The sequence below is a fragment of the Lepus europaeus genome, chromosome 4, assembly GCF_033115175.1.
Source record: "Lepus europaeus isolate LE1 chromosome 4, mLepTim1.pri, whole genome shotgun sequence".
NCBI lineage: Eukaryota > Metazoa > Chordata > Mammalia > Lagomorpha > Leporidae > Lepus > Lepus europaeus.
Window position 1 is genome coordinate 70,478,131 of NC_084830.1, and position 25,773 is coordinate 70,503,903.

Below are 25,773 nucleotides of genomic sequence, written 5' to 3' on the forward strand. Positions count from 1 at the left end.
GTGTACAGTAAAGAAAAGGTAGGTCCTTGATCTCACAAAGCTTTCCTTTAGTGGAGGACAGCAAGCAAACAAACACACGACTTCTGATTGTGATAGATTCTCTGAGGAAAACAACAAAGGTTCATGGGATCAGGTCAGGGATGTGTGGGAAGGACCAGCAGCTTTGGATAGTGGCTCAGCAAGAGCCTCTTTGGAGAAGTGACACTGAGGCACTTGAAGATTCAGGGGAAGAGCTGTCCATGCAAAGGGACCAGTAGTTGTGTAGGCTTCTTTTATTTTTAATATTAATTTTAATAATAAAAATTGTAGCTCGGGTCATCAAAGAAGGAGGTACCTTTCTCTGAAAGGAGGAGAGAATTTCCACTTTGATTATGGCCTTGTCTCTTGTGAACTCAAGAGGCTTCCATAGCCTTGGCAGCTCATGACAAGAGTCTCGGGTGATTACTGACTTCATAAATTACAGTGTCAATTGTTAAATCAAGAACAGGAGTCACTGTGCACTTAATCCCCATGTAGGATCTCTGTGCTTAATGTGTTGTACTATGGGAATTAATGGTAAAACTAGTCTTCAAATGATACTTTTTTTTTGTTTTTTGACAGGCAGAGTGACAGTAAGAGAGAGAGAGAGACACAGAGAGAAAGGTCTTCCTTTTGCCGTTGGTTCACCCTCCAATGGCTGCCGCGGCCGGTGCGCTGTGGTCAGCGCATCACGCTGATCTGATGGCAGGAGCCAGGTGCTTCTCCTGGTCTCCCATGGGGTGCAGGGCCCAAGCATTTGAGCCATCCTCCACTGCACTCCCGGGCCACAGCAGAGAGCTGGCCTGGAAGAGGGGCAACCAGGACAGAATCCGGCACCCCGACTGGGACTGGAACCTGGTGTGCCGGCGCCGCAAGGTGGAGGATTAGCCTATTGAGCCACAACGCCGGCCAAATGATACTTTATACTTTGTGTGCCTGTGGGGGTGCAAACTGTTGAAATCTTTATTATATACTAGGTTGATATTCTGTATATAAAAATAATTAAAAATGAATCTTAATGAAGAATGGGATGGGAGAGGGAGAAGGAGATGGGATGGTCTGCAGGTGGGAGAGTGATTATGGGGGGAAAACACTATAATCCAAAAACTTTACTTTTGAAATTTATATTTATTAAATAAAAGTTTTCTAAAAAAAGTTGCTTTTTAAAAAAAATTTTTTTTATATATTTGAGAAGAGACAGAGAGCAGGAGAGAGTAAGACAATCCTCTAGTTTACTCCCCAAATGTTTGCAATAGCTGGGGCTGGGCAGGGGCTGCAACTTGAGCTGGGTATCCAAGTACTTGAGCCATCATCACTGTTTCCAAGGTCTGCATTCATAGAAAGCTGGAATTAGGAACTGGAGCCAGGTATTGAACCCAGGGACCCCAATATGGAACACGGGCATCTTAACTGCTAGACTAAACGCTTGTCTCACCAAGGTTTTGACATAGGAATAAACCTGGATGCTCAGGGGCCTGAGAGATGAGCAGTTTGAAGAACAGTGAGAAGAGGCAAGAATGACTGGAGAGAATTTTGGGGAGGGAGCCTGAGGTCAGTCTTGTAGGGTCCTGCAGTCCAGGGTAAGTGTTTGGGTTTCATAGGAAATCACTGTAAGGATGAGAGCTAAATTAGGTCCTCTTTGTGCAGGGAACAGATTATGGGGAGGAGGAAGAAAGTAGAAGCTGGGGGTCTGGTGCCATGGTACACTAGGTAATCTTCTGCCTGTGGTGTCGGCATCCCACATGGGTGCCAGGTTCTAGTCCCTGTTGCTCCTCTTCCAGTCCAGCTCTCTGCCGTGGCTCAGGAAGGCAGTGGAGGATGGCCCAAGGGCTTGGGCGCCTGCACCTGCATGGGAGACCAGGAAGAAGCACCTGGCTCCTGGCTTTGGATTGGTGTAGCTCCAGCAGTAGCGGCCACTTGGGGGGTGAACCCACAGAAGGAAGACCTTTCTATCTCTCTCTCACTGCCTAACTCTGTCAAATACAAAAAAAAAAAAAAAAAAAGAAAGTAGATGCTAGGACTACTTGTAGGAAGCTAAAAATAGTTACTTGAATATTTTTGTAAAGTGGAAACAAATGGATTCCCATATGATAATTCTAAGCTTTTCACAATTATTTCAGGGAAGAGTTCTATGAGACCTGGTGTCATTATCTATCTGTAGTACAGAGTAGATTCAAATATCAGGTGGTGTTGCAGAAGGCAAACTCTAAAATTATTTACAATTGTAATTAGCTCTGAATCAATGGCCATTAGTATGAGTAGAATAACACAATCTCTCTTTTACATTATAATGGTAACAGTGGCTTGAGCAATTCTTCAGAAGACCCAGAGGCAGGAAAACTTAATAGCTAAACAGCCTCCTCAAAAACTCTGCCAAAGTCAACAGGAATTTTTCAAAATGGAATTGAACTTCAACTTGAACTTTACTTCCAGCCAGCAAGACAAATATTGAAAAAAACTTACTTGAGTGAAGTGGGTCTCTTTCAGAAGTTATCCAGAAAAAGTAGATGGCAAGAGCCACTTATGGCAAATGACTTGGAAAGATGGCCACCTCTAAAAGCAGTGGGTCATCATAGGGCACTCCAGGCTGGGGGTTCATCAGGCATTTTGATAATCAAAATGAAACAACAAGGTACTCCTTGCATACCACATTCTAAGCGATTCTAAGTAAAGTTATGACAGGGTGCATAGTGAGAAATGCTTCTTTAGGTGATTTCCTCGTTGTGTGGACATGATAGGGCAAGTGCACTTGCACAAACCCGCATGGTCTAGGTCAACCCTCTGTGTGGCCTCTTGGTGCAATTAAGAGATGCAGTAAACAGGAGATTGTGAAGCTGCTGCTGGCAGAAAAGAGCATCCTGTTTTACAGTAAACTTAATTTTTTTTTACATAGGAGTATACTCTGATAATAAGAAGCATAGTGTCAGAAATACATAAACAAGTAACATGGTCATTTATTATTATCAAGTAGTATGTGTTGCACATACTTGTATGTGCTATACTCTCCTGAATATATGACTGGCAGCTCAGCATCACCATAAACACGAGTAACACATTGGTGACATCACTAGGTGATAGTTTTTCAGCTCCATTATAAGCTTATGCGGCCATTGCTGTACAAGTGATCCCTTGTTGACCAAAATGTCATTATGTGATGTATGTGACTATAACTGAATGGACTGCCTTATCAACATTACATGATCAACAGACTTGCCACCAAAAGCTTCTTGACATCTTTGATGGTTAATTTTACAGTGTCAATTTGACTGGATAATTGAATACTTAGAAATTTGAAAAAGTATTATTCTGGGTGTGTCTGGGATGGTATTTCTAAATGAGATTAGCATGTGAATCTAGTGTACTAAGAGGCATCACCAGGCCTCAACACAGGTGGCACCATCTAGTGGCTGGGGGTCTGGAGAGACTAAATGAGAAGATTATTTAGAAATTTAGAAGACTAAATTTTGGGCTGTCACAGAGAGAGAGCATAAACACACTGGACTCCTGTCTAGGATAGTAGTTCCTGGCCTTTGGACTCCAGAACTGTACCTGTGGCCCCTTGCTGGTACCCAGGCTTTTCAGCCTTGAAGTAAAATTCACATCCTTGGATTCTCTGGTACTGAGGCTCTTGGACTTGGACTGAGCCACAGCACTGGCATTGCAGGTTCTTCAACCTGAGGATGGCCTTCGTGGATCCTCTCTGCTTCCACAATGGCATGAGCCAACCCCCCCCCCCCAAATAAATTCTCTCTTATACAAATGCATATGCATAGCTTATTAATTCTGCATCTCTAGAGAACCCTGGCTAATGAAAACATCTCATACTAATATACATACTGCTGCTTGGAAAGGATGAACCTTGCCAATGTGACTTAAACACAATTAACTATTAAAAAACTTTGGATGGAAGAAAACATTAGATTTTTCTTGATGGATTGAGATTTACACAAGTAATTCGCCATTCAGACACTGCAATCTGATTCCAACTTTGGAAAAATCTCTAGACCTGAACACTTCAAATTTTATAGATCTCTTCCTATTTGAGAATATTAATGTCTTTCAACAGCTAAATGATATTCATTTTATAGAGGAAATAGCAGAGGAGTAAGGTAAAATGAAGCGGGGAGCATGTATCAGCCATATAATTTAAGGTGAAATGCTTTGAACATCAAAAATGTGCAGATATTTTGGTTATTATTTGTCAAATTGGCTTCAGATTTTCATTTTCCTCTGAGTGTAAGGACAGTCAGAAGTCAGAAGATAAAGTCTAGGAGTCTGAGCCAAGTGGGAAATGCAAAGTATTTAGCTCCTAGGTCTGAGTTTGAGACACTAGATTCCACTAGTGCTTGGAATTTTATTAAATAACATTTCATACATAGAGTCCTTGATTTATAGAGAAGTGGCAGCTTTACAACTGAACTTTATCCAGAGCATCTGTCCAGAATACACAGGGACATTTCTCCTGTCATCCAAGTTCTGACCACAGTGATTGGAAGAAGGGTGCTACATAAATCTCAATTACATCTTCAAACTAAATGAATAATCCTGAAAAGTAATGGAGGATACTGAAGTAGTGAATCACTAAGAAGTAGCAGTTCATTCAAATACAGCTCTCATCTATTCAACTTTGTGCTGAGCCGAGAATAATATTGGCTGTTTTGTCCTCTATATCGTTTAGTTGTACATGTCCTGACCTGGCACCTTTTCCTCACTTATTTGTAATTTTATATTCTGAAATTGTCAAATTGCTTTAAATAGGAAATGCTACATAAGCCAGACGGTAACATACTCAAGCAGCCATAAAAATTCACTAATTGAGGACTTTCAAATCGAATCTGGGAGCTGAATGCTGTAAGGGGTAAATGAAAATTAATAGGATCAGAATTGGAGGACCATGTCAAATACAGTTAAAAATGCCCTTTTTCATGTCTTCATTGGTGAGCTCATGTGCCAGGAGGTTTTTAGCTGGCTGAGGATATTACTAGCAGGAAGGCACCTGCTTTTAATTCATTCAGCCTTAAGTCAAGATGCCAATCTGTTTGGTCTTTCTGCCCAAGAAAAGGGAACATGCTAGGTTGAAGCTGTTCTGTGTGCAAATCCTCTGTTCCTATGGTCAGCACTATGGGAAGCTACAAAGGGTTCCTCTCCATGGAGATTGCTGTGGTTTGGGTGTAGCTTGGGTGTGTGCCCCAAAGGTTCATGTGCTGGAGGTATGATCCTGAGTGGAGATGATGGGAGGTGGGGGAACCTTTCAGAGATGGGGCCCAGTGGGAAGTCATTAGGGTATTGATGGTGTAGCCCTCAGATGAGATTAATGTAGTTCTTATGGGAGCCCAGTTAGTTCCTGACAGAGGCAGCTGTGATAAAAGAGGAAAACTGTCCTCTTCTCACCCTCTGCCTTCCTATCTCTCTACAGGAACCCTCTCGCACACACTCCTATCATTGCGATGCCATCAGCCATGGGATGCAGCCAAGAAGAGACAGTGCCTTGCTCTGAAACTCCAAACTGTGAACTAAACAGACCTCTTTCTTTATACATTATCTGTTCTCAAGTATTTTGTTATAGCAACAGAAAATGGATAACATAGAGACCAATGTCTTCATTTAATGGAGGCAAAAAATATTCTAAAAGGACTACAGAGTAGAGAAGAGATGAAAACACAAACCAAACTTTGCCTCTGTGAGTTGAGCAAGACAGCCCAGGTTTCTTTGCCCACACCTCCTGTGCTAAAACCTCGATGGGCATTTACTCAGAGAGCAAGGAGGTAAACTATGACCGAGCCACAGCAGGGTGCTGGCTATTTCCCAGCGGTTTGTGTACTTGCTGACTGGGGCAGAGGGATTTACCACGGAGCTCAGCAATCCAGCTACTTTACAATTGGCTGCTTAGCTCCTACCTGGCTTCCTACCATCACCTGCTCTGCATGCAGCATTGGCAAGTATCTTTAGAGGGGACCGCACCAGCCAAACCCTACACTTGGCTTTCCAAGTGACCCAGTAGGAAACTGGGCCACAGAGTTGAGTTGGGATCAGAATACATTACTTTGTTATCTTAAACTTTACTGAACCTGGATGATTTCTAAGGAAAGGAGACAATATGAATCTTGTCACCATTTAACATTCCCACAGAAATATGTCTTCTTACCCTCCCTCAAGTGAGGTGAGGAAAACAGTTAAATCAAAAGGGTTGGTAGGAAACCAGGGTCCAGAGAAAATGACTTTGTTTTCATAAATCTTCATTTTCCAGGGCTGTAAAGACAATAATACCTCTGTGTGGAAACTCATTCTTTGTTTCCAAAATTAGAAAGCTAAGCTGTATAACTGTTGGCTAGAAAGAAGGGAGTATTAATTATAAATATCACACAGTCAGGGATGGTGGAGTTATCATATGGCATTCTCCAGGAGCTATTAACTCTCACAGATGCTCCTTTAGACAATCATTTTCAGTCCAATATTCGTTTGTAAGCACAAAACATGGGAACAACAGCACTTCTGATATCCTATGCAAAAGAATAGATAATGAGGAAGGAAGGCCAATTTCATTTTAGATGTCTGGAATAATGGTACATTTAGTATAGGAGAAGACTTCTAATGAAAATTCAGTATTCGATTTTTCTTCAGAAGATGTAACAAACTGCATACTCTATAACTAATCGATGAATGTACAAATTCCAAGATTTTATGAATCAATTGTTTCGAGGAGTTGCATGGATAATTATTTCTATCTTAAGGAGGGCAGAATGTCACATATTAATACTTCTTTTTCTCCTCTGATCACTGAACCTATAATAAGAAGCAAATTATAAATATTTTTAAATCAGAGAGAGGGAGAAGTTTGAACACTCCCATCTACTCCCAAGTTCCTGCAATAGCCAGGGTGGGGCTGGGCTCCCATATGGGTAGCAGGGATGCAATTGGGGGAATCATCACCATTGCCTCCTAGACTCCACATTAGCAGGAAGCTGGAGTCAGGAGCTGAGCTGGGCATTGAACTCAGGCACTCTGATGTAGGAAGTGGATGTCTTCACTGGGCTCTTAACATCTATGCCAAATACCCATCCATAAATCAGATATTTAAGCACACATCTATGTGCACACACACACATGCAACACACATATACATACAAGGTTTTGCAAATGTTTATAATAATATGAGCATATTGTACATTCATTCATCGCTTTAGAAAAAAATTTAGGATCCTGGAAGTGCTTAAAAAACATAGTGACAATTAACAGTTTTTACACCAGTTTTTTTTTTTTTTTTTTTTGACAGGCAGAGTGGACAGTAAGAGAGAGAGAGAGAAGTCTTCCTTTGCCATTGGTTCACCTTCCAATGTCTGCTGCAGCCGGCACACCGCGCTGATCCAAAGGCAGGAGCCAGGTGCTTATCCTGGTCTCCCATGAGGTGCAGGGCCCAAGCACTTGGGCCATCCTCCACCGCACTCCTTGGCCATAGCAGAAAGCTGGCCTGGAAGAGGGGCAGCTGGGACAGAATCCAGCGCCCCGACCGGGACTAGAACCCAGTGTGCCGGTGCCACAGGTGGAGGATTAGCCTATTGTGCCGTGGCGCCGGCCATACCAGTTTTATAAACCAAGAACTGGAAACACCAAATGTAGGTGATTTTTCTGAAAAAGCACATCAAATGCTGGGGTAGCTGATTTTATCCCTTAGTGGTCTGCTGTGAATGATTCAGCCTGCTGAGATATCACAGCTTAATCCTATCACAATCTCTATTATTTCCAATCCCAAAGAGGTTCAAGAAATCTTTATCACCTCAATCATTCCCAAACCTTAAACGTCTCTTCTCTTGCTTGCTAAGTGTCATCTTAAATTGATTCATAAATGTCTTAGTAGCATTTTGCAAATATGCAAGTAATATAATAACAAATACAATATTATCCACCAGTCTGTTGAGCTTTATGCTTATATAGCACTAATTATTTTGCCTCTAAACACTTGATTCATTGATAGAATCACATGATAAAAAGAGGAAGACAGAATATGCTACTTCAGTGAACCAAGACAAGAGTTCTTTCAGGTCCTGGTATAATGTAGATTTAATTACATAAAAAAATTATTGGCTTTATGATAATTCACACACTTGCTGTAAATTTTCTGAGGTTTCTTCCATTTAGGTCACATACATCTTTTTAAAAATTATTTTTAAAATTTTTTAAAAGATTTATATATTTTATTGTAAAGGCAGAGTTACAGAGAGAGAGAGAAAGACAGAGAGATAGGCCTTCCATCCACTGGCTCACTTCCCCAAATGGCCACAATGGCAGAGTTGGACCAATCCGCTAGGAGCCCAGAGCTTCATCCTTGCATCCCACGTGGGTGTGGGGCCCAAGCATTTGGGCTATCCTCCTCTGCTCTCCCAGGCCATTAGCAGGGCGCTGGATAAGAAGTGGAGTAGCCAGGACTTGAACCAGCGCCGATATGGGATGCTGGTGCCACAGGTGGAGACTTAACTTACTGTGGCCCAGCGCCGGCCCCAGGTCACATGCATTTTTAACCAAGTGTTGTACATCCTTCCATAGGAACTGGCAGGCTCATATGGGGTTTCAAATTGAAAGATATATTTATTTTCCTGCAAACAACTGAAATATATGTATAATTTCTTTATAATAAACATTTCTATGAACTTTTTGAAGACACTCAAATATATACAATTTTTGGTCACTGGCTTAATGAAAATAGGACTTTTACAATGTAAATAAAGTACATAGAGACATATATGAAAAAATGAGGCATGGAGCTTGTAGCACAGAAAGTTGCTGCTTGGTACACCTGTATCCCACATCAGAGTGCCTGGTTTATGTCCTGGCTACTCTGCTTCCAACCCAGCTTCTTGCTAATGTGCCTGGAAGGTAGAAGATAATGGCCTAAGTAGTTGGGTTCCTGTCACCCACATGGGAGACCTGGATGGAGTTCCTGGCTGTGGGCTTCAGCCTGGCTCCGCCTTGGCTGTTGGGAGCATTTAGGGGGTGAGCCAGCAGATGTAAGATCTCTCTCCCTTTCTCTTTGTCACTCTGCCCTTCACAGAAAAATAAATAAGAATGAATCATAGCCACACAGGATGTCTACACTGGAAGAAACCTCAGGAATCATTCAGCTCCTCTCATTCTTCTGTTGAGGATGGAAAGTTCAGGTCCAAGGCCACTCAGCTGGACTGGCAAGCAGCATGGCCTCCTACCTCTGTAAAGAGTTTTGCTCTCTTGGTGCCAGCACTGTGGCACAGTAGGTTAATCCTCTGCCTGTGGCGCCAGCATCCTATATGGGCACCAGTTCTAGTCTTAGCTGTTCCTCTTCCACATCCAGCTCCCTGCTATGGCCTGGGAAAGCAGTAGAAGATGGCCCAGGTGCTTGGCCCTTGCACCTGCGTGGGAGACAGGAAGAAGCATCTGGCTCCTAGCTTCGGATCTGCACAGCTCTGGCTGTTGTGGCCATTTGGGGGGTGAACCAGTGGATAGAAGACCTTTCTGTCTGTCTCTCCCTCTCAATATCTATAACTCTACCTCTCAAATAAATAAATAAAATCTTTAAAAAGATTTTGCTCTCTGCCAGTGGTAATGAAGACAGCATGATGAGTAACTGTTTTACAGAACCTGAATTAATACATGCTGGTCTTTGTACTGTGTGTCATGATGAGCACCCCAGCACCCTTTTCCTGGCCCTGTTAGATTTCTCTGCCTTGGGCCCAGCCTCCCAAACCCCACCCCACAGATGTTTGTGAAAGATCCTTGTTAGCAGCAATCCTAGGAACACAAATAAGATGCTGCAAACAAGTCCTACATTGAAAACGCTAAAAATATTCACCAGCGGAGTTGATAACATCCTCCTGAGATCCCAATGCCCACACAAACCAAACATATGTAAATAAGGACAAGGGGATGAATAAAGAGCACAGTGTTTTTGAATACACAGGGAAGAATCATGTGGCTTTTCAAGAAGGGCACAGCCTGGGATTCTGTACCCTAAAGTGTAGCTGACCTGCTTATGCTTACCTGTAGGTCACTCTCTGCCAAGCTCATTCTTGCAGCCACTTAATTCCTCCTCCCCACTCCCACTTATTAACAAAGGCCTAGATGGTCCTTTGTGCTCCCTGTCTCTGTGCTTCCTGGCTCATCAGGATGGGGCTGGGTAGACAAGTGCTTCTTTGCTCCCGCTCCAAGGCTGAGGGGCGTTGCCACTGGATTGTTTACTGTGAGTCACAAAGTCAAGTCACGCATCTGTGTTTTTTAAACATATATTTACTTAAAAAGGAGAAAAAAGAACTTGCTTTTAAAAGTACACGCATACATCTTGTTATTGAAAGGAGAGCCATGGTTCTTCTTAGGTCAAACCGTTCATTCCTCCCAAGGAATTTTTCCAGTCTTTTCATTGTGGGATATTCTAACAGGGGTCAAATTTGACAACCATCTGGGTCACAGATGGTTTTCCTTCATAGGCACAGTGTTTTTAAAAATTTATATTCCGGTGTGTTTTGGCACTACCTGCACATTCCCCTTCTCTTGGGAGTCCACCTCTACCTACAGATGTTGGCTGGGGCCAGCCCCCAAGGTACGGAGTTCTCAGATACCTGTTCCAGGGAGGGAAAGGAGACTGTGGAAAGCCTTGGCCTGATGGGCAGACCTGACCTCCTTGGCCTTTGTCTGCCTCAGAATTAGAGCAGGAGAGAAGCCAAAGAGGCAGGATCGTGTCAGGAGTACCCTCAGTGGAGCTGGTATTGTGTAGAGGGTGTTGTGGTGCTGCCTTGGATATCAGCATCCCAGATGGGCGCCTGTTCATTCAGTCTTGGCTGCTCTACTTCCAATCCAGTTCCCTGCTATTGCATGTGGGAAAACAGTGGAAGATGGCTTAAGCGCTTGGGCCCAGACCCTGAACTCCCTGATGGAGTTCTAGGTTCCTGCATCCAGCCTGCTCAAGCCCTTGCTGTTTTGGCCATTTGGGGAGTAAACCAGTGGATGGAAGATTCTCTCTCTCTCTCTCTCTCTCTCTCTCTCTCTCTCTCTCTCTTCACCCTCTTCCCCATATAACCCTGACTTAGAAATAAATAAATCTTTTAAAAAAGAATTCCCTTGGTGTCAGCATCAGGCATGAATGGTTACTCCTCTGGCCCCTTGACATCCCTCCTGTGTCCTGATTTCACTGCTTTCCTGCTTCTTCTCCAGCTAACCACTGATTGGCTGCCCTCTTCTCTCTTTCCTGGAAAGCCCAGCAGGGAAGTGTTTTCCTGACCAACACAGAAAGAGAATTCCACAGGTCTCTAAACAGGAGGCCAAGTATAACTCACGGAGAAACAAATTTATACAAGGCATAAATGAGAGTTCTCTCATTTATGTGTTGTGATCAATATGATTTATATTATATGAAATATATATGTAATTACAATAACAGAAGATGACATAAATGTGAAAAAGGATAGAAAGTAAAACTGTACAAATGGCCTTCTTTGGTTCATATACAAGAAAAATGGACAAAACAGTATAATCATGATGAGTACAGACTTTATAGTCAGGCTTCCTGTGCTTAAATATGGCTTTACCACCACTAATCCCATGACTGACCTTTGGCAAGTCACTTTCTGTGCCTCAGTTTCCTGATATACACAACTGGGATTACAACAGTGACAACCTCATAGAGGTTAATAAGGTTATAACAGTTAATAAGCAGGTACAATGGTACAGTAGCATATAAGCCCTTGATTTTTTTATAATTGTTACTACTCTGTAGTACAGCAAACAACCTGACTTGAACGATATTCTGTTCAAGAATTTCAGTAGTTTTACAAGACTAACACTGTAGCTTTTTGTATTTCTTACTAATTATTATATTGAGTATCAACCACAGTGCATACCTTGGAATGAATGAATGAGCGATGTGATTTATAGCTATATATAATTGGTATAGCATAAAATATATTTTAGTGTATAATTTCACAGTTGAAGTGTTTAAAGTTTTTAGGTACAAAATTAGTCATGAAAGTGAATAAACTCTGGGAAAATACAAGCATAAAAGTGAAAAACAACCAGTTCAAAATATTTGATAAGTTGAAAGATTTTACCTACCATCTCAGGTAATACCTGGTAATAAGATTTAATACTGCCAAGAACAACTTGGGCAGGCTTGAGGCTCCTCTGCCCATTTCCATCAACACTCTTAAGGCCATCAATAACCTAAGTGAAGCCTTTCCTACCCTACCCTCTCCTACTCTGCCATGAAGAAATTCTGGAGCTACCCCAAAGTAATACATGCTAAGAAGATGAATGAACAATCTACCAAATGTTAAAGTCTGGGTCACAGCTGTCAGGAGACTCACACAGCCTCCACGTACAATTGCATATACAACTCTGAAAACATATTAGTGTTGACATGATTGGGTTCCATTATTCTTTCTTCCACCCTAACAAAAGGTCAGCTTGTTTTTACCACATAGGTGAAGACCCAGGAGTAGCTGGCAGGCCTGGGCCATACAGAGCAGGCTGGGTAAATTTTCATGGCTCTTGCTCAGCAGGGCAGCAATCGAATGACTGGTTCTCATCTATCAAGTAAGCCACATGGCAAAAGCTTAGGAGTGCTGCCTGGAACATGCCTGAGCCAGGAAAGACTCTAATGCTGTTGTGATCTTATGTTACTCTTCTAGATTCTGATAGATGGTCCTTCCATCTATTGATTGTGGCCAGCTGCACAGGAGGGTAATGCACAGTTATCCTACTGGGCAGGCTCAGCTAGACCTGTCACCATTGCCACCTGACTGTGGACCATTTCCAGCACTAATGACCAGTGAGTGAGAGGAATATCTTTCAATCTGTGGGGTTTTCAGAAAGTCTAAGCTCACATCTCAGAGACAGGCACTGACTGGAAACTAGACTCACCTGACCAAGGATGGAGCTCTCCACATATCATACCTGTATTTGGATACTGCCATAAATGCTTCTTCTGAATAGAACATCTTTCATCCAGTTATTTGTGTTTGCTATAGTTTGAACATGATCTGGCTCCTCAATTTTTACAAACATTTAAACCCCAATGTCTGATGTTATCTGTTGATGGATTAAGGGTGGAGTCTTGAAGGTGGGTCTTCAGGTCATGCGTGGCTTGCCCTTGGAAGCTGGGTCTCACAAAAGGCTTGGATATATGAGCAGAATGTGTTCCTTCTCTCTCTGCTTCCTGGCTCATCAGGGATCCTCTCTCCATATATGATACATTATACACTGTCCCCATTACACACCATGCCAATGGGGCTCCTTGATCTTGAACTGTGAACCTCTAAAACCATGAGCTACAATAAACTTTTTTCTTCCTAAGAGCTCCTCTCTGGTTTTATAGTGATGGAAAGCTGATGAATATGTTACAATGTATTTGTAACTATTACTTGTAAATAATATGTAGGTATGTAACTATTTTTAGTGAATACACAAAATACTTCAGATATTCTCTACCAGCTCACAACAAAAAAGTATAGAGAAGTGACGGATATGAGCAGAAAGACCTCAGTGCATAAGAACAGAAATGAGGGGCTGGCACTGTGGCACATCCCATATGGGTGCCTATTCAAGACCCGGCTGCTCCACTTCCTGTCCAGCTCTCTGCTATGGCCTGGGAAAGTAGTAGAAGATGGCCCAAGTCCTTGGGCCCCTGCACCCATGTGGGAGACTGGGAAGAAGCTCCTGGCTCCTGGCTTCAGATCAGCACAGCTTAGGCCGTTGCGGCCATCTGGGGAGTGAACCATTGGGTGGAAGACCTCTCTCTCTCTCTCTCTCTCTGCCTCTCTTCTCTCTGTGTAATGCTGACTTTCAAATAAATCTTTAAAAAAAAAAAAAAAGAACAAGCCGGCGCCGCGGCTCACTTGGCTAATCCTCTGCCTGTGGCGCTGGCATCTGGGGTTCTAGTCCCAGTTGGGGCCCCGGATTCTGTCCCGGTTGCTCCTCTTCCAGTCTAGCTCTCTGCTGTGGCCCGGGAGTGCAGTGGAGGATGGCCCAAGTGCTTGGGCCCTGCACCTGCATGGGAGACCATGAGGAAGCACCTAGTTCCTGGCTTCAGATCGGTCCAGCGCGCTGGCTGCAGTGCGCCGGCTGTGGCGGTCATTTGGGGGGTGAACCAGCGGAAGGAAGACCTTTCTCTCTGTCTCTCTCTCTCTCTCTCTCTCACTGTCTAACTCTGCCTGTCAAAAAACAAAAACAAAAACAAAAAAAACATAAATGAAGTTGTTTTGGGAAGTCCAGAATGGATTATGGTGAAGACAAACTTAATAAACAACAACAAATAAAGAAGTTCTGAATGCCTAATCAACCACTTGGCTGTACATCACAGCAGTCCTGAGACTTGGGTAGCTGCAAGCACTTAACCCAGTGGTTTTAAATGAAAGGAAGTTTGCTGCCTTGCTGCCCCTTCCCCCAGACATTTGGCAATGGCTGGAGACACTTCTGGATGTTAAGACTGGCAGTTAATGGCTAGAGGGCATGGATGTTGCTCAATATCTTATGGAGCACAGAGAAGACCCCCCAAACAAAGAATTAACTGGTCCAAAATGTCCATAGTGCTCAGACTGAGAAAGCTTGACTTAACTCATACTTATGGGTACAGCCTGCCCTAGACTGGAGCTAATGCTGGTCCTAATTACAACCTTGCAGCCAGTACCCAAATAGCTGCAGAACATCAGCCTTGTTACCTGGTCTGCTCTGCCTGTAACCCCAGTGCTGGGCTCTTACCTGCTCTCCCTATCCATGTTTTTGAGTTCCTTCTTGGATTTCCTGGCTGGTGTTATATCTGGTTCATCAGGAACTATTGTCTCACCTTTCTTCCTGAGGCCTTCAGAGACTAAAGTCCTGAATCATGCACATTAGTTCTCTAAGCCAGGTCCTCTCTGCCCTAGAACCTTCCTGATACCGACTCCCCTGTGCTGTGGATATCTGCTTTGTATCCTGCTCCTGGGCCTGCCTGGAGACTGGCAATGAATGAAAAGACTTGCTTATGTCTCAGATTTTAGGGCCTGGGCTTGTTTTCTATAACATTGTATTGAAAGGTTTACTCTGCCTGGTTCCTGGACAACATTTGGCTAGGGGCCATGGGTAGATTGCCCTCTTACCAATCTTCTGATGCCTTCTGTTCACACTTGCCCCGTTTCAGAGTTTCTCCTGGTCTGCGTGCCTGCTTATTTGTTTCCTATCTGGGCAGTCCTATCCCTCATTTACTGAGACGTGGCTCTCACAGAACCTAAAATTCCCCAACTCAAGCTCATCCTTCAATAGCACAAGGAGTAGGCTCTGAATAATTTTCCAATATTAGTTTATATTTAGAGAATCCGGAGAAAAATCATTTCCTCTAAGAAGGAATTCATTTAATAAAATACAAGTTTGCATGTTGATGTGGTGAACACGGAACTCTATAGCCCAAAGCACAAAAATGAAGGAAGTTACTTTAACTGCAGGCAGGTAAATTAAATATTTTGGAAAATGCTGCAACAAACTGAGTGCTTTTCAAAGGAGCAGTTCTATGTAAAGAAGCTTAGGTGACCACTGATGAGAAACGTCAGAAAGGTTAATTACATATCATCTTCCCTTTTTTGATCATCGTAACTTTTTGGTTAATTTATCTGTTCTTGAATTCTGCAACCTATGTACCTCTTATACCAGAACTGCAACCTCAGGTGATGTTTCTGGAGAAACCATAGACATCAGCTAAAAGTAGTCCTGGTCATGTGTCTCAGCCAATGGTTGGAAGCTGTTTTCTTCAATAAGACACAAATTCATCACCAACAGCTACCTCTGAGTTTCCATCATAATGGAATGTTTTAAAAAAAATCATTTGGAACAACAGAAGACCAGTACAATGGCCTCAGATGTTAATGCATGTTGATGGAAATAAAGGTACAGAGTTATGTGGTAAGGACAGGAGCTCAGTTCTGAAGGTTTCACATACAGTGAATACACATGATTCCAGTGTCTTGCACCTGTATGGTTTCTGAGGGGAAAGCGGGAAATCTCTTTCTCCCTGGTGATAATAATAGTGACCAACTGGTGAACATTTAGTTTGTGCTGAGTAGCAAAGCCTTTTATGGGATCATCCCATTTAATCCCCACCTTGGCTTTAGAAAGCAGATGTCATTATTATTCTTATTTTATGGATCAAGGAACTGACGCTTCCAAAAGTAACTTGTCCAAGATGAAATAGCTAGTGACAGATCCCAGGTTTACAAGTAGATAATATGACTGTGCTTCACTACAGATGTTCCTTGACTTATGATGGCTTTATATCCTGATAAACCCATCAGAAACTTAAAATATCATAAGTGGAAAGAAAAAGCATTCACTACCCCTAACCTACCAGACATCATAGTGTAGCAACACAGTACTAGGTAGAATGGCAATGGCTTCCCCTTGTGACCGTGGGGCTAACTGGGAGCTATGCTTTTTGCCACTATCCAGCAGCATAAGGGAGGACTGAGGACATGCCACATATCCCTAGCCCAGGAACAGATCCAAATTCAAGATTCCAAGTGTGGTTTCTAATGAATGTGCATCACTTCTGCATCATCATGAAAGTCGAAAAATCTCAGATTGAACCATCGTAAGTCAGGATCTTCTGCACTTAAGTGCTATGCTCTCTTTCTCACCGCTGATTTTGAAGATTTTATTTCTCTCTTGGAGTGCTAAGAAACACTTTCTTGCTCTGTTTTAAAAGCAACATTGCTCAGACTTTGCTCCTTGTGGTTGAGATTGTGCATTGCAGATTATTCTGCTTTCAGTTAAGCACACACAAAAACAATTATCTTACTAATATGGAATCATCAAATACTTTCATTGTCTTTTTATATAGCATATGGGATATAGAAGGAGCGACAGTAGGTGTCTGTGGCCTTATTCCATCAGCAGAAGAAAAAGACCTTGCATTGTATCCTCGGCTAGATCATGATTGCTGACGAAGGTCTATTTCCCAGTTGTTGTGGCCACAGAGGTAAGGGACAGCCTTTCTCTAGCTATGCTGCCCCACTAGGTTCCAAGGGATATTCCCTTTCTTCAAAGTGAGCGGATACAGAGCATGACTCACCAAGTTGGTGAGAGTCGGTTAGCCTCTGGTGAGAAGTTGTTATCTCTCTCAGGTTTTCATTTGACTAGGCCCAATATTCTAGAACTCTTGAGAAGTATGAGAAGCTTGAGCTGTGATTGGAAACACTATAAGAGCAAAATTTCCTATTTAAGAAGTAATGTAAACATCTGAGACATGGTTTGGAGAGAATGAAAAGTCTATGATTCTTGGCCAGTGAAGCTGGGCCTGGGACCATCTCTTCACAAAAGCAGTTTCCCAAAGAAATTTCCTAAACCATCCCGGCCTAGGTGCTTCAGTGTCTTGCCCACAGGATGTGACCCATATTTCACAGGAATATAATCTCACCTCCTCCTTGGGATGTGGTTTTGTTTTCAATGAGGTAAGTCTGAACACGCAAAACACTGCCCCTCTGTTGTAACTGAGAGCAATTTATGAGATGTCCAGAGCAATGGGAAGTGCCACCAAGGAAGTGAGATCCGTGTGTGGCAAAATTGAGTAGTGAGTATAGCCTACAAAAAATGATGTGTCCGCAACTGGATTAAAAAACAGACTAATGGGAAGCACCAAGCTTTATGATTCAATAATTTTTAACCCTTTGGAAAAAAAATCTCTTCTTGCTGACATCATGTCATAATTATGCAAACAGTTACTAAAGCTTATCTACTCATGAAAATATATAGGCATGCAGAGGGCATGCAGAGCTCTTCCGATTCTGACACATCATCTCCTACTACTCTCTACCCTCCACATAGTCTCCAAGCCTCCAGTGCAGTGAAACCTCCTGCAGATGCTTTACACCCACTCTACTGAGCTTTCCTTTCTCCTGGGAGTGCCCTTTCCACCTGCAAGGCTGAACCCAAATTTCACACCAGAGTTAAACATTTGCACTGCTATGCTTCCATTTTTGCCTTGTGTCTACCTCTATAAGAACATTTTATCACAGTGCAGTATTTACTTGTTTACTGTCTGTCTTCCCTAGTGGACTGAGCTATAGGATAGAAATTATGTATCCCTGAATCCAACACACAAGAGGTACTTAATCAGTATTCAATAGATGATGAGTTGGGCTCTTTAATTACTCTAGGACATTAACAGCCTACATATCCACTTTATCTGGTTCTTAGTGACGTTTTTATTTCATTTTTAAAGATTTATTTATTTAGAGCTGGCATTGTGGTGTAAGGTGTTAAGCCACTGCCTGCAATGCTAGCATCCCATGTGAGTGTTGGTTTGAGTCCCAGCTGCTCTGTTTCTGATCAAGCTCCATGCTCATGTGCCTGAGAAAGAGTGGAGGAAGGCCTGTGTCCTAGGGCTCCTGTACCCACTCTAAAGCCTGGGATGAAGCTCTTGGTTCCTGGGTTTGGCCTGGCCCAGCCCTGCGTCTTGCAGCCATTAGGGGAGTAAACCAGTGGACTGACACCTCTATGTCCTCCTTCTCTATAACTCTGACTTTCAAATAAGTAAAATAAGTTATTTATTCATTTATTGGAAAAGCAGTTAAAAGGGAAGGGTGTGCTTCCATCTGCTTGTTCCTTCTCAAGTGGTTGCAATGGCTGGGATTGGGCCAAGTTGAAGGAGCCCAGAGCTCTATCCTGGCCTGCTATGTGGGTGGCAGGAGCCCTGGCACGTGGTCCACCTTCTGCTGCCTTCCCAGGCACATTAGCAGAGAGCTGGATTGTAAGCTGGGCAGCTGGGGCTTGAACCAGTATTCTGATATGGGATGTCAGCATTGCAGGTGGTGGTTTAACCTGCTGTATCACAATGTTCTGAACCTCCTACCCCAGGGAGATTTTTAATTTAACAAAATATTACTATTTTTTTAAAACTTTTTATTTATTTATTTTTTTTTGACAGGCAGAGTGGATAGTGAGAGAGAGAGACAGAGAGGAAGGTCTTCCTTTTTGCCATTGGTTCACCCTCCAATGGCCGCTGCGGCCAGCGCATCTCGCTGATCCGAAGCCAGGAGCCAGGTGTTTCTCCTGGTCTCCCATGCGGGTGCAGGGCCCAAGCACTTGGGCCATCCTCCACTGCCTTCCCGGGCCATAGCAGAGAGCTGGCCTGGAAGTGGGGCAACCGGGATAGAGTCCGGCGCCCCAACCGGGACTAGAACCCGGTGTGCCGGTGCCGCAAGGCGGAGGATTAGCCTGTTAAGCCACGGCGCCGGCCAATATTACTATTTTTTAAAAAATTGAATGCTCAAAAGTATGAGGAGGGTGCCAAAACAATTTAACGGGCAAAATATTCTTTTGCACAAATGTTGCTGGGCCAATTGCATTTGTACATGCAAAAAGTCCCTTCTTTATAGCAGACATAAAAACTAATTAAAAATATATCATAGACTAAATATAAGAGCTAAACTACAAAATACTTAGAAAAAAAGAGTCATAAGGATTCATAATCTTGAATTAGTCAATGGCTTCTTACATTTGATATAGAAAGATAAAAATAATAACAAAATAGATTAATTGGATTAATCAAAATTAAAAGCTTTTGTGCTGCAAATAATAGAGCACCAAAGAAAGTAATATAAAAAAACCACTATATGAAGAAGCACAAAAAAAAGTGATAAGTGGTAATGATGGGCCCTACAGAAGTTATCCAGTTCTTGGAATCAGGTCTAGGAAGAGCATGATATGGGTCTATGTTTCTTGAGCAGACCAGGAGAGAAAACTACACATAGTACCACAAGGTTGGCTGACATTGCACAGGATGAATTTGAAAGCTAATTTGATAAATACAGACAGCAGGAGAAAGTATTTTATGAACAAAGGCAAATGATTTGAATTTGTTAAACTTGAATCTAGAGCCTTTGCTGAAATTGCCAATGCTGAACTTGATCATAGACTAATGGGAGGAATTCAATTTCAGGTTCTTTTTGCTACCCATTCTGTTGCTGTCTATGTTTCTAATCATTCAGCTTTTGTTTCCAATGAACTATTAGAAGAAGCTTTAGTTAGTTTGGTCCTTTTGAAAAGGCAATGGTTATAAGTGTGGATGATCAAGAAGGATCTATAGGGAAAGGCATTGTTGAATTTGCTTGCTAAGCCAGCAGCAAAAAATGCATTTGAATGATGCAGTTGAAGGTATTTTCTTGTCCAGTCATTGTGGAACCACCTAAACAATCAGATGATGACAATGGTTGCAGACAAAGTATCAAAAGGAGAGAAAAATCCTTCCTCATTTTGCTTGGTAACATGGCTCATTTGAATATATCTTCAGTGATGGAAATCCCTGGATGAAATGGAAAAACAGCAAAGGGAACAATTTAAAAAAGAAAAAGGAAAAAAGAAAAAGTGGAAAGTAAAAATGAAGATGACTTTCACGAGTATTAGGCAAATCTCTTCCACAGAGATCTGATGAGACACCAGGAAGGATTAAGGTACATAGAAAAATTTCACAATCAAGAACTGCAGAAACATAAAGAAATGTAAAAGAGGCAAGAGTAGGAACAACATGGAAAGGGGTAAGAGATGATAATTCATCAACATGAAATGGAAGAACAAATGAAAAGAGATGCCAAAGAGAAGAAAGGCACAAATAGGCTCTGTAATTCCAAAAGATAAAGCCATGAAGATGAGAGGTGAAGGAGCAGATAACATGGGGAATCTCAATGTTCAGGAGGCCAGGCATTGCCATCTCTAGGTGGTATTGATTATTGAGCTAATCCTGAACTTCCATCTGCTACCATGAGTTGTTCAGTGATGGGGACTGACATGTATACTGAATGTTTAGGCAGATAGATGTATGGCTGTCGGTGGACAAGGTCCTAGAGACATGATATGGAAGAGGGAGAGAAAAGTCTGAAAGCTTAAACCCAAAACTCTGATGTGATATCCAGGTTTTCATTCCAGTTTATTTTTGTCTTTTCTTGTTTAGATACTTATCTTTTAAAACTTTGCCATATTAGTAAGAAGGTAACTGTTTTATGAATGTTATCAGGTCATTGACCCAATATTTGTAAATGGTCTGTTTGGGCAGGTAACATTATGTGATGCACTGTTTGGAACAGGAATTTTTTCTTTTTATTTATTTATTTTTTTTGCTGTATAACCTCCCTCAAATTATGGCAGTATATTTCATGCCAATAAATTTCCAAAATGTGCTTCAAGTAAATAGAAAAAAGTTATAAAAATAAACACAAAGACAATACACAGAGTGGGATGGAATATTTGCCAATCAATATTTAAATCCAGAAGATAGAAAGAACACTTACAACTCAATAATAAAAAGTAAAATATCCAGTTAAAATGGGTCAAGGATTTGAATAGACATTTCTCCAAAGAAGATACACAAATGCCAATAAACATGTGAGACAGTGCTCAGTCTCTTTAAGCATTAGGGAAATGCAAATAAAATCCATAAAAGCTACCACTTCACACCTGTTGGACTGAATATCATAATAAAAAATAATAGCAAGGATGTGGAGAATTTTCATTCAATGCTGTTGAGAATGTAAAATGTTGCAGCTACTTTGGAAATCAATTTGGCAGTTACTCAAAATGTTAAACATAGAGCTACCATATATCATCCAGCAATTTCAACCCTAGAGAACTGAAATCACATGTCCATGCAAAACCTTGTATATAAACATTCATAGCAGTATTATTAATATTAACCATGAAGTGGAAACAACCCAAATACCCATCAATGGATGACTGGATATTCATACCATATTTTATTCAACAATAATCCTTCTTTCTGGTTTTGCCTCTCACTGTCTGTAACTCTACCTCTCAAATAAACAAAACCTTAAAAAAAAGAATGAAGGGCTGACATGATGTAACACAGATAAGCCTTGAAAAATTATGTTAAGTGAAAGAAATCAGTAACAAAAACCATGCATTGTATGATTCCATTTATATGAAATACAGATAGAAATCAGATTAGGAGTTGCCTAAGGCTGTGGAGGGATGGGGAGATTCCATAATGGGCACCGTATTTCTTTTGAGAGTGAAGAAAATGTTGTAAATATAGACTATGGTAATGGGGCACAACTCTGCAAATACAATAAAACCATTAAAGTGTACCCTTTATGTGTATTTTATAGTTTGTCAATAAAATGTCAAAAATCAAAAAAGGAAGTATTAGCAAGTACTAGTCAAAGTTAGCCTGGTAGATATATAATGTCTCAGATTCTGAAAGAATAAGACATGTTCTTTTATTTGTAGGTCTTCTTAGCACCTAAGAATCTAGTGCTAAGTGGACATGACAATGTAGGTGAGTATTTCTTAACCACTTATGGATCATGTATAGAAGTAATTGGAAAATCCGAGGAACATTATGGACTTTCTTTCTATAAAACTATAAATACACACATGAATACATTCATAAACAAACATGCATGCAATTTTAGGAGATTCTCTGAAATTTATTTAAGAAATCACTCTTCAAAAAAACGCTCCTCACAGAAACAGTCTGGGAATTTCCTGGGATATCCTGTGTCTATGAGCCTAGCAACTTTGTTTAATCCATTATTTCCTAGCCATTTTAGATTAGGTAAAAAGACCATTTACAAACATCTGGTGGATCGTACGCTCTTTTGAAGAATATAGTTTAAGACAGGGCAAGAGGCCAGTGCTGTGGCATAGTGGGTAAAACCGCCGCCTGAAGTGCTGGCATCCCATATGAGCACCAGTTCAGGTCCCAGCTGTTCCATTTCTGATCCAGCTCTCTGCTATGGCCTGGGAAAGCAGTAGAAGATGGCCGGAGTCCTTGGGCCCCTGCAACCACGTGGGAAACCCAGAAGAAGCTCCTGGCTCCTGGCTTTTGATCGGCACAGCTCCGGCTGTTGCGGCCAACTGGTGAGTGAACCAGCAGATGGAAGACTTCTCTTTCTCTCTGCCTCTTCTCACTGTGTAACTCTGACTTTCAAATATATAAATAAAAAATATTTTTTAAAAAGGGCAAATTTGGAAGAAATGATTCTTAGACTACCCTTCTAGGGAAGGAGTAAACTTTGACTACACTTTGGTATCTCTGGGAAGTTTTTATTTTATTATTTTAAGAATTTATTTGAAAGGTAGAGAGAAAAAGGAGAGGGAAGAGGAGAGGGAAAGAGACAGATCTTCAATGTACTGGTTAACTCTTCAAATGCCCTCTATAGTTAAGGATGGGTCAGGCTGAAGCCAGGAGATGAAACTCAGTTTGTCTCCTACATGGGCAGGGAACCAACCATGTTCTTGAGCCATCACCTACTGCTTCCAAGGTACACATTAGCAGGAATCTGGAATCCAGAGTGGAGCTGGGACTTGAATCCAGGCACAGGGGACACAGGCATCCCAAGTGGTATCTTCTTTTTTTAAAAGATTTATTTATTTGAAAAGCAGAGTTACAGATTGAGAGAGAAAGTGAGGTGGGGAAAGACACACAGAGAGAGGTCTTCTATCCACTGGTTCACTCCCCAGATCGCTGCAACAGCCAGGGTTGGGCCAGGCCAAAACCAGGAAGCAGGAGCTTCTTCCAGGTCTCCCATGTGGGTACAGAGACCCAAGTACCTGTGCCATCTTCTGCTGCCTTCTCAGGCACATTAGCAGGAAGCTGGGCTTAAAGTAAGCAGCCAGGACTCAAACTGATGCTCATTTGGGATGCTGGTGTAGCAAGTGGCAGCTTTATCCACTATGCCACAATGCAAGCCCCCAAGTGTATCTTAACCTCTGTGCCAACCACCTGCCCCTTGGCGAGCTTTTAAACAATTCAATGCCCATGTTGTACTCAAATAAATTAAATCACAACCTGTAGTAGAAACCTAGGAATCTTGTTATTTGAAGCTCTCCAGTAAAAAGTTCTAAGGTTCTATTGCATAGTAGGGTGACTACATAAATGTTAATGTAGTATGTACAAACTAGGAGATAGAATTTTGGATGTTTTCATCATGAAGACATGTTTAATGTTTGAAAGGATAAATATATTTACCCTGATAGAACATTACACAAAGTATATATCCACTGAAATATCACACAAAGTACCCCATAAATAAGCACAATTTTTATGTCTGTTAAAATGAAAAAGAATATCTCCAAATGATTCCAATAAAGAGTGAAGGCTTGAAAATTAATGTTGTGGGCAGGTCCTTGGCATCCCCAGGAAGCTTGTTCATCATGCAGGACTTCTGATTCAGAGGTCTGGGATAGGTCCCCTCATTCTTTGTTAGAGTGAGTCTAATGAACAAGGTCTTCTGACCACACTTCAAGAAGTAGTGTTAAGAACAAAACAGGACAACATCTGGCTAAGTCAACTTATGACCATAAATTGAAACTTTAAAATGTAGTTGCTAGGACAAACGAGAGGTTCTCACGGTGTTGGTGCCAGACTAGCAACAGCCAACATCACCTTGGAACTTGGTGAATTTAACATTTTTGAGCCCAGACTTAGAAAATTATAGGGCTTGGGGGTGAAGCCTAGTGATGTGTGCTTTAACAAGCCCTCCAAAGTGATTTTGATTCACCCTCACATTTGAGAACCACTAGGATAGAGTGTAGCATTAATTACACATGCATCTAAAATAAACTCACTAGTACTGTTGTGCTATAATCAGCTTTATCTGAGCGTATTTCAGTTCTACAGGTAGAGGTCTCAGATTATCCTGGAAGTGACCATTGTCTTCAAAGTGACCCCCATTAAACTTACACGACCCTTAAGATTGGTAACCACATGAATAGTTGGAATTCTGACATTTTTGAGAGAGAAAAGAGGTTAAAACTGAACAATGAGCCTCTCAGGGAAAAAGATTTGTGTCTCACTATACCCACCCTGGTTTTGGGGAAAATACTTCATTTAACTACACATGCACATAAGGCAGGTTGACTGAAATGAGTAATAGAACATCATCTCTTTAGTGTAATGAAGTTGCCAGAAAGGATGGTGGTAGTGAAACTAATGGCATAGCATTCAACACAACACAAAATTGCAAATCAGGTAATTCCATTTGACTGCTTCACAAGTTCAGGTACTTTTCTCAGCAATTATCTCCACAATGGAATAAAACTATCAACAAATATCCTGATGGTAGAGGCTGGGCTCCGATGTCAGGGACAATAATGAGTGAAGTTTTAGGACATCATTTCCTGCTATGTGGCTTAGGAAATTGGAATCCAGAAAGTGTTTGCTGATGACTGGACACACAATTCCCTCAATTAAACAGTCACACCCATCGCTTCCCATTTTACAGGTTCCTGGGACATTAAAATTGTCTGTTAAACTTTATAAAAGTGCAAAATGTCTTTTCCCTCAGGGTATCATCAAAGTTCAGACCCTGTGCTGAGGGAGTACCCCTGTCTCGCCTTATCAGGCAGTGAATCATAGTGAATTTTGCAGACTCATTTCCACCAAAATAGACACTAACTCTGGTTTACTCTTCTATTGAGTTGGAAAATAGTGAAAGCCAGCCAGCTTGCTACTGCTTACCTTCTCTTGACAAATTCGATAACCTATTCTAAAATACATGCAGGAAGAGAAATCAGAAATTGGATAGGATTATTCTCTGGTGAATACTATTAACAAATTTCTCAACTAGGAGAGAAAATAGACAAGTGGAATACAGGATTATAAATGATGGTCCAAACAATCTAGAAGTATACTGCCTACATCAACAATCCAACAGGCAACTCAGGGACCAGGTTAGAATCTCTACTTAGAACTGAGAGCCAAGAGGCTGGAACTGCCTCTTTCCCATCTCTGTTTTCCTATCTCTGTTTTTACAAACA

At 41.7% G+C, this 25,773-nt stretch overlaps 1 protein-coding gene and 1 pseudogene across 2 annotated transcripts in view; one reads left to right on the forward strand and one right to left on the reverse strand.

Moving 5' to 3' along the window:
- The window catches only part of KCNB2 (potassium voltage-gated channel subfamily B member 2), a 444,644-nt gene that overhangs the window by 174,063 nt on the left and 244,808 nt on the right, over positions 1 to 25,773 (reverse strand). The gene's annotated exons all lie outside the window — the stretch shown is intronic.
- LOC133758176 (splicing factor, proline- and glutamine-rich-like) lies at positions 19,705 to 20,875 on the forward strand (annotated as a pseudogene).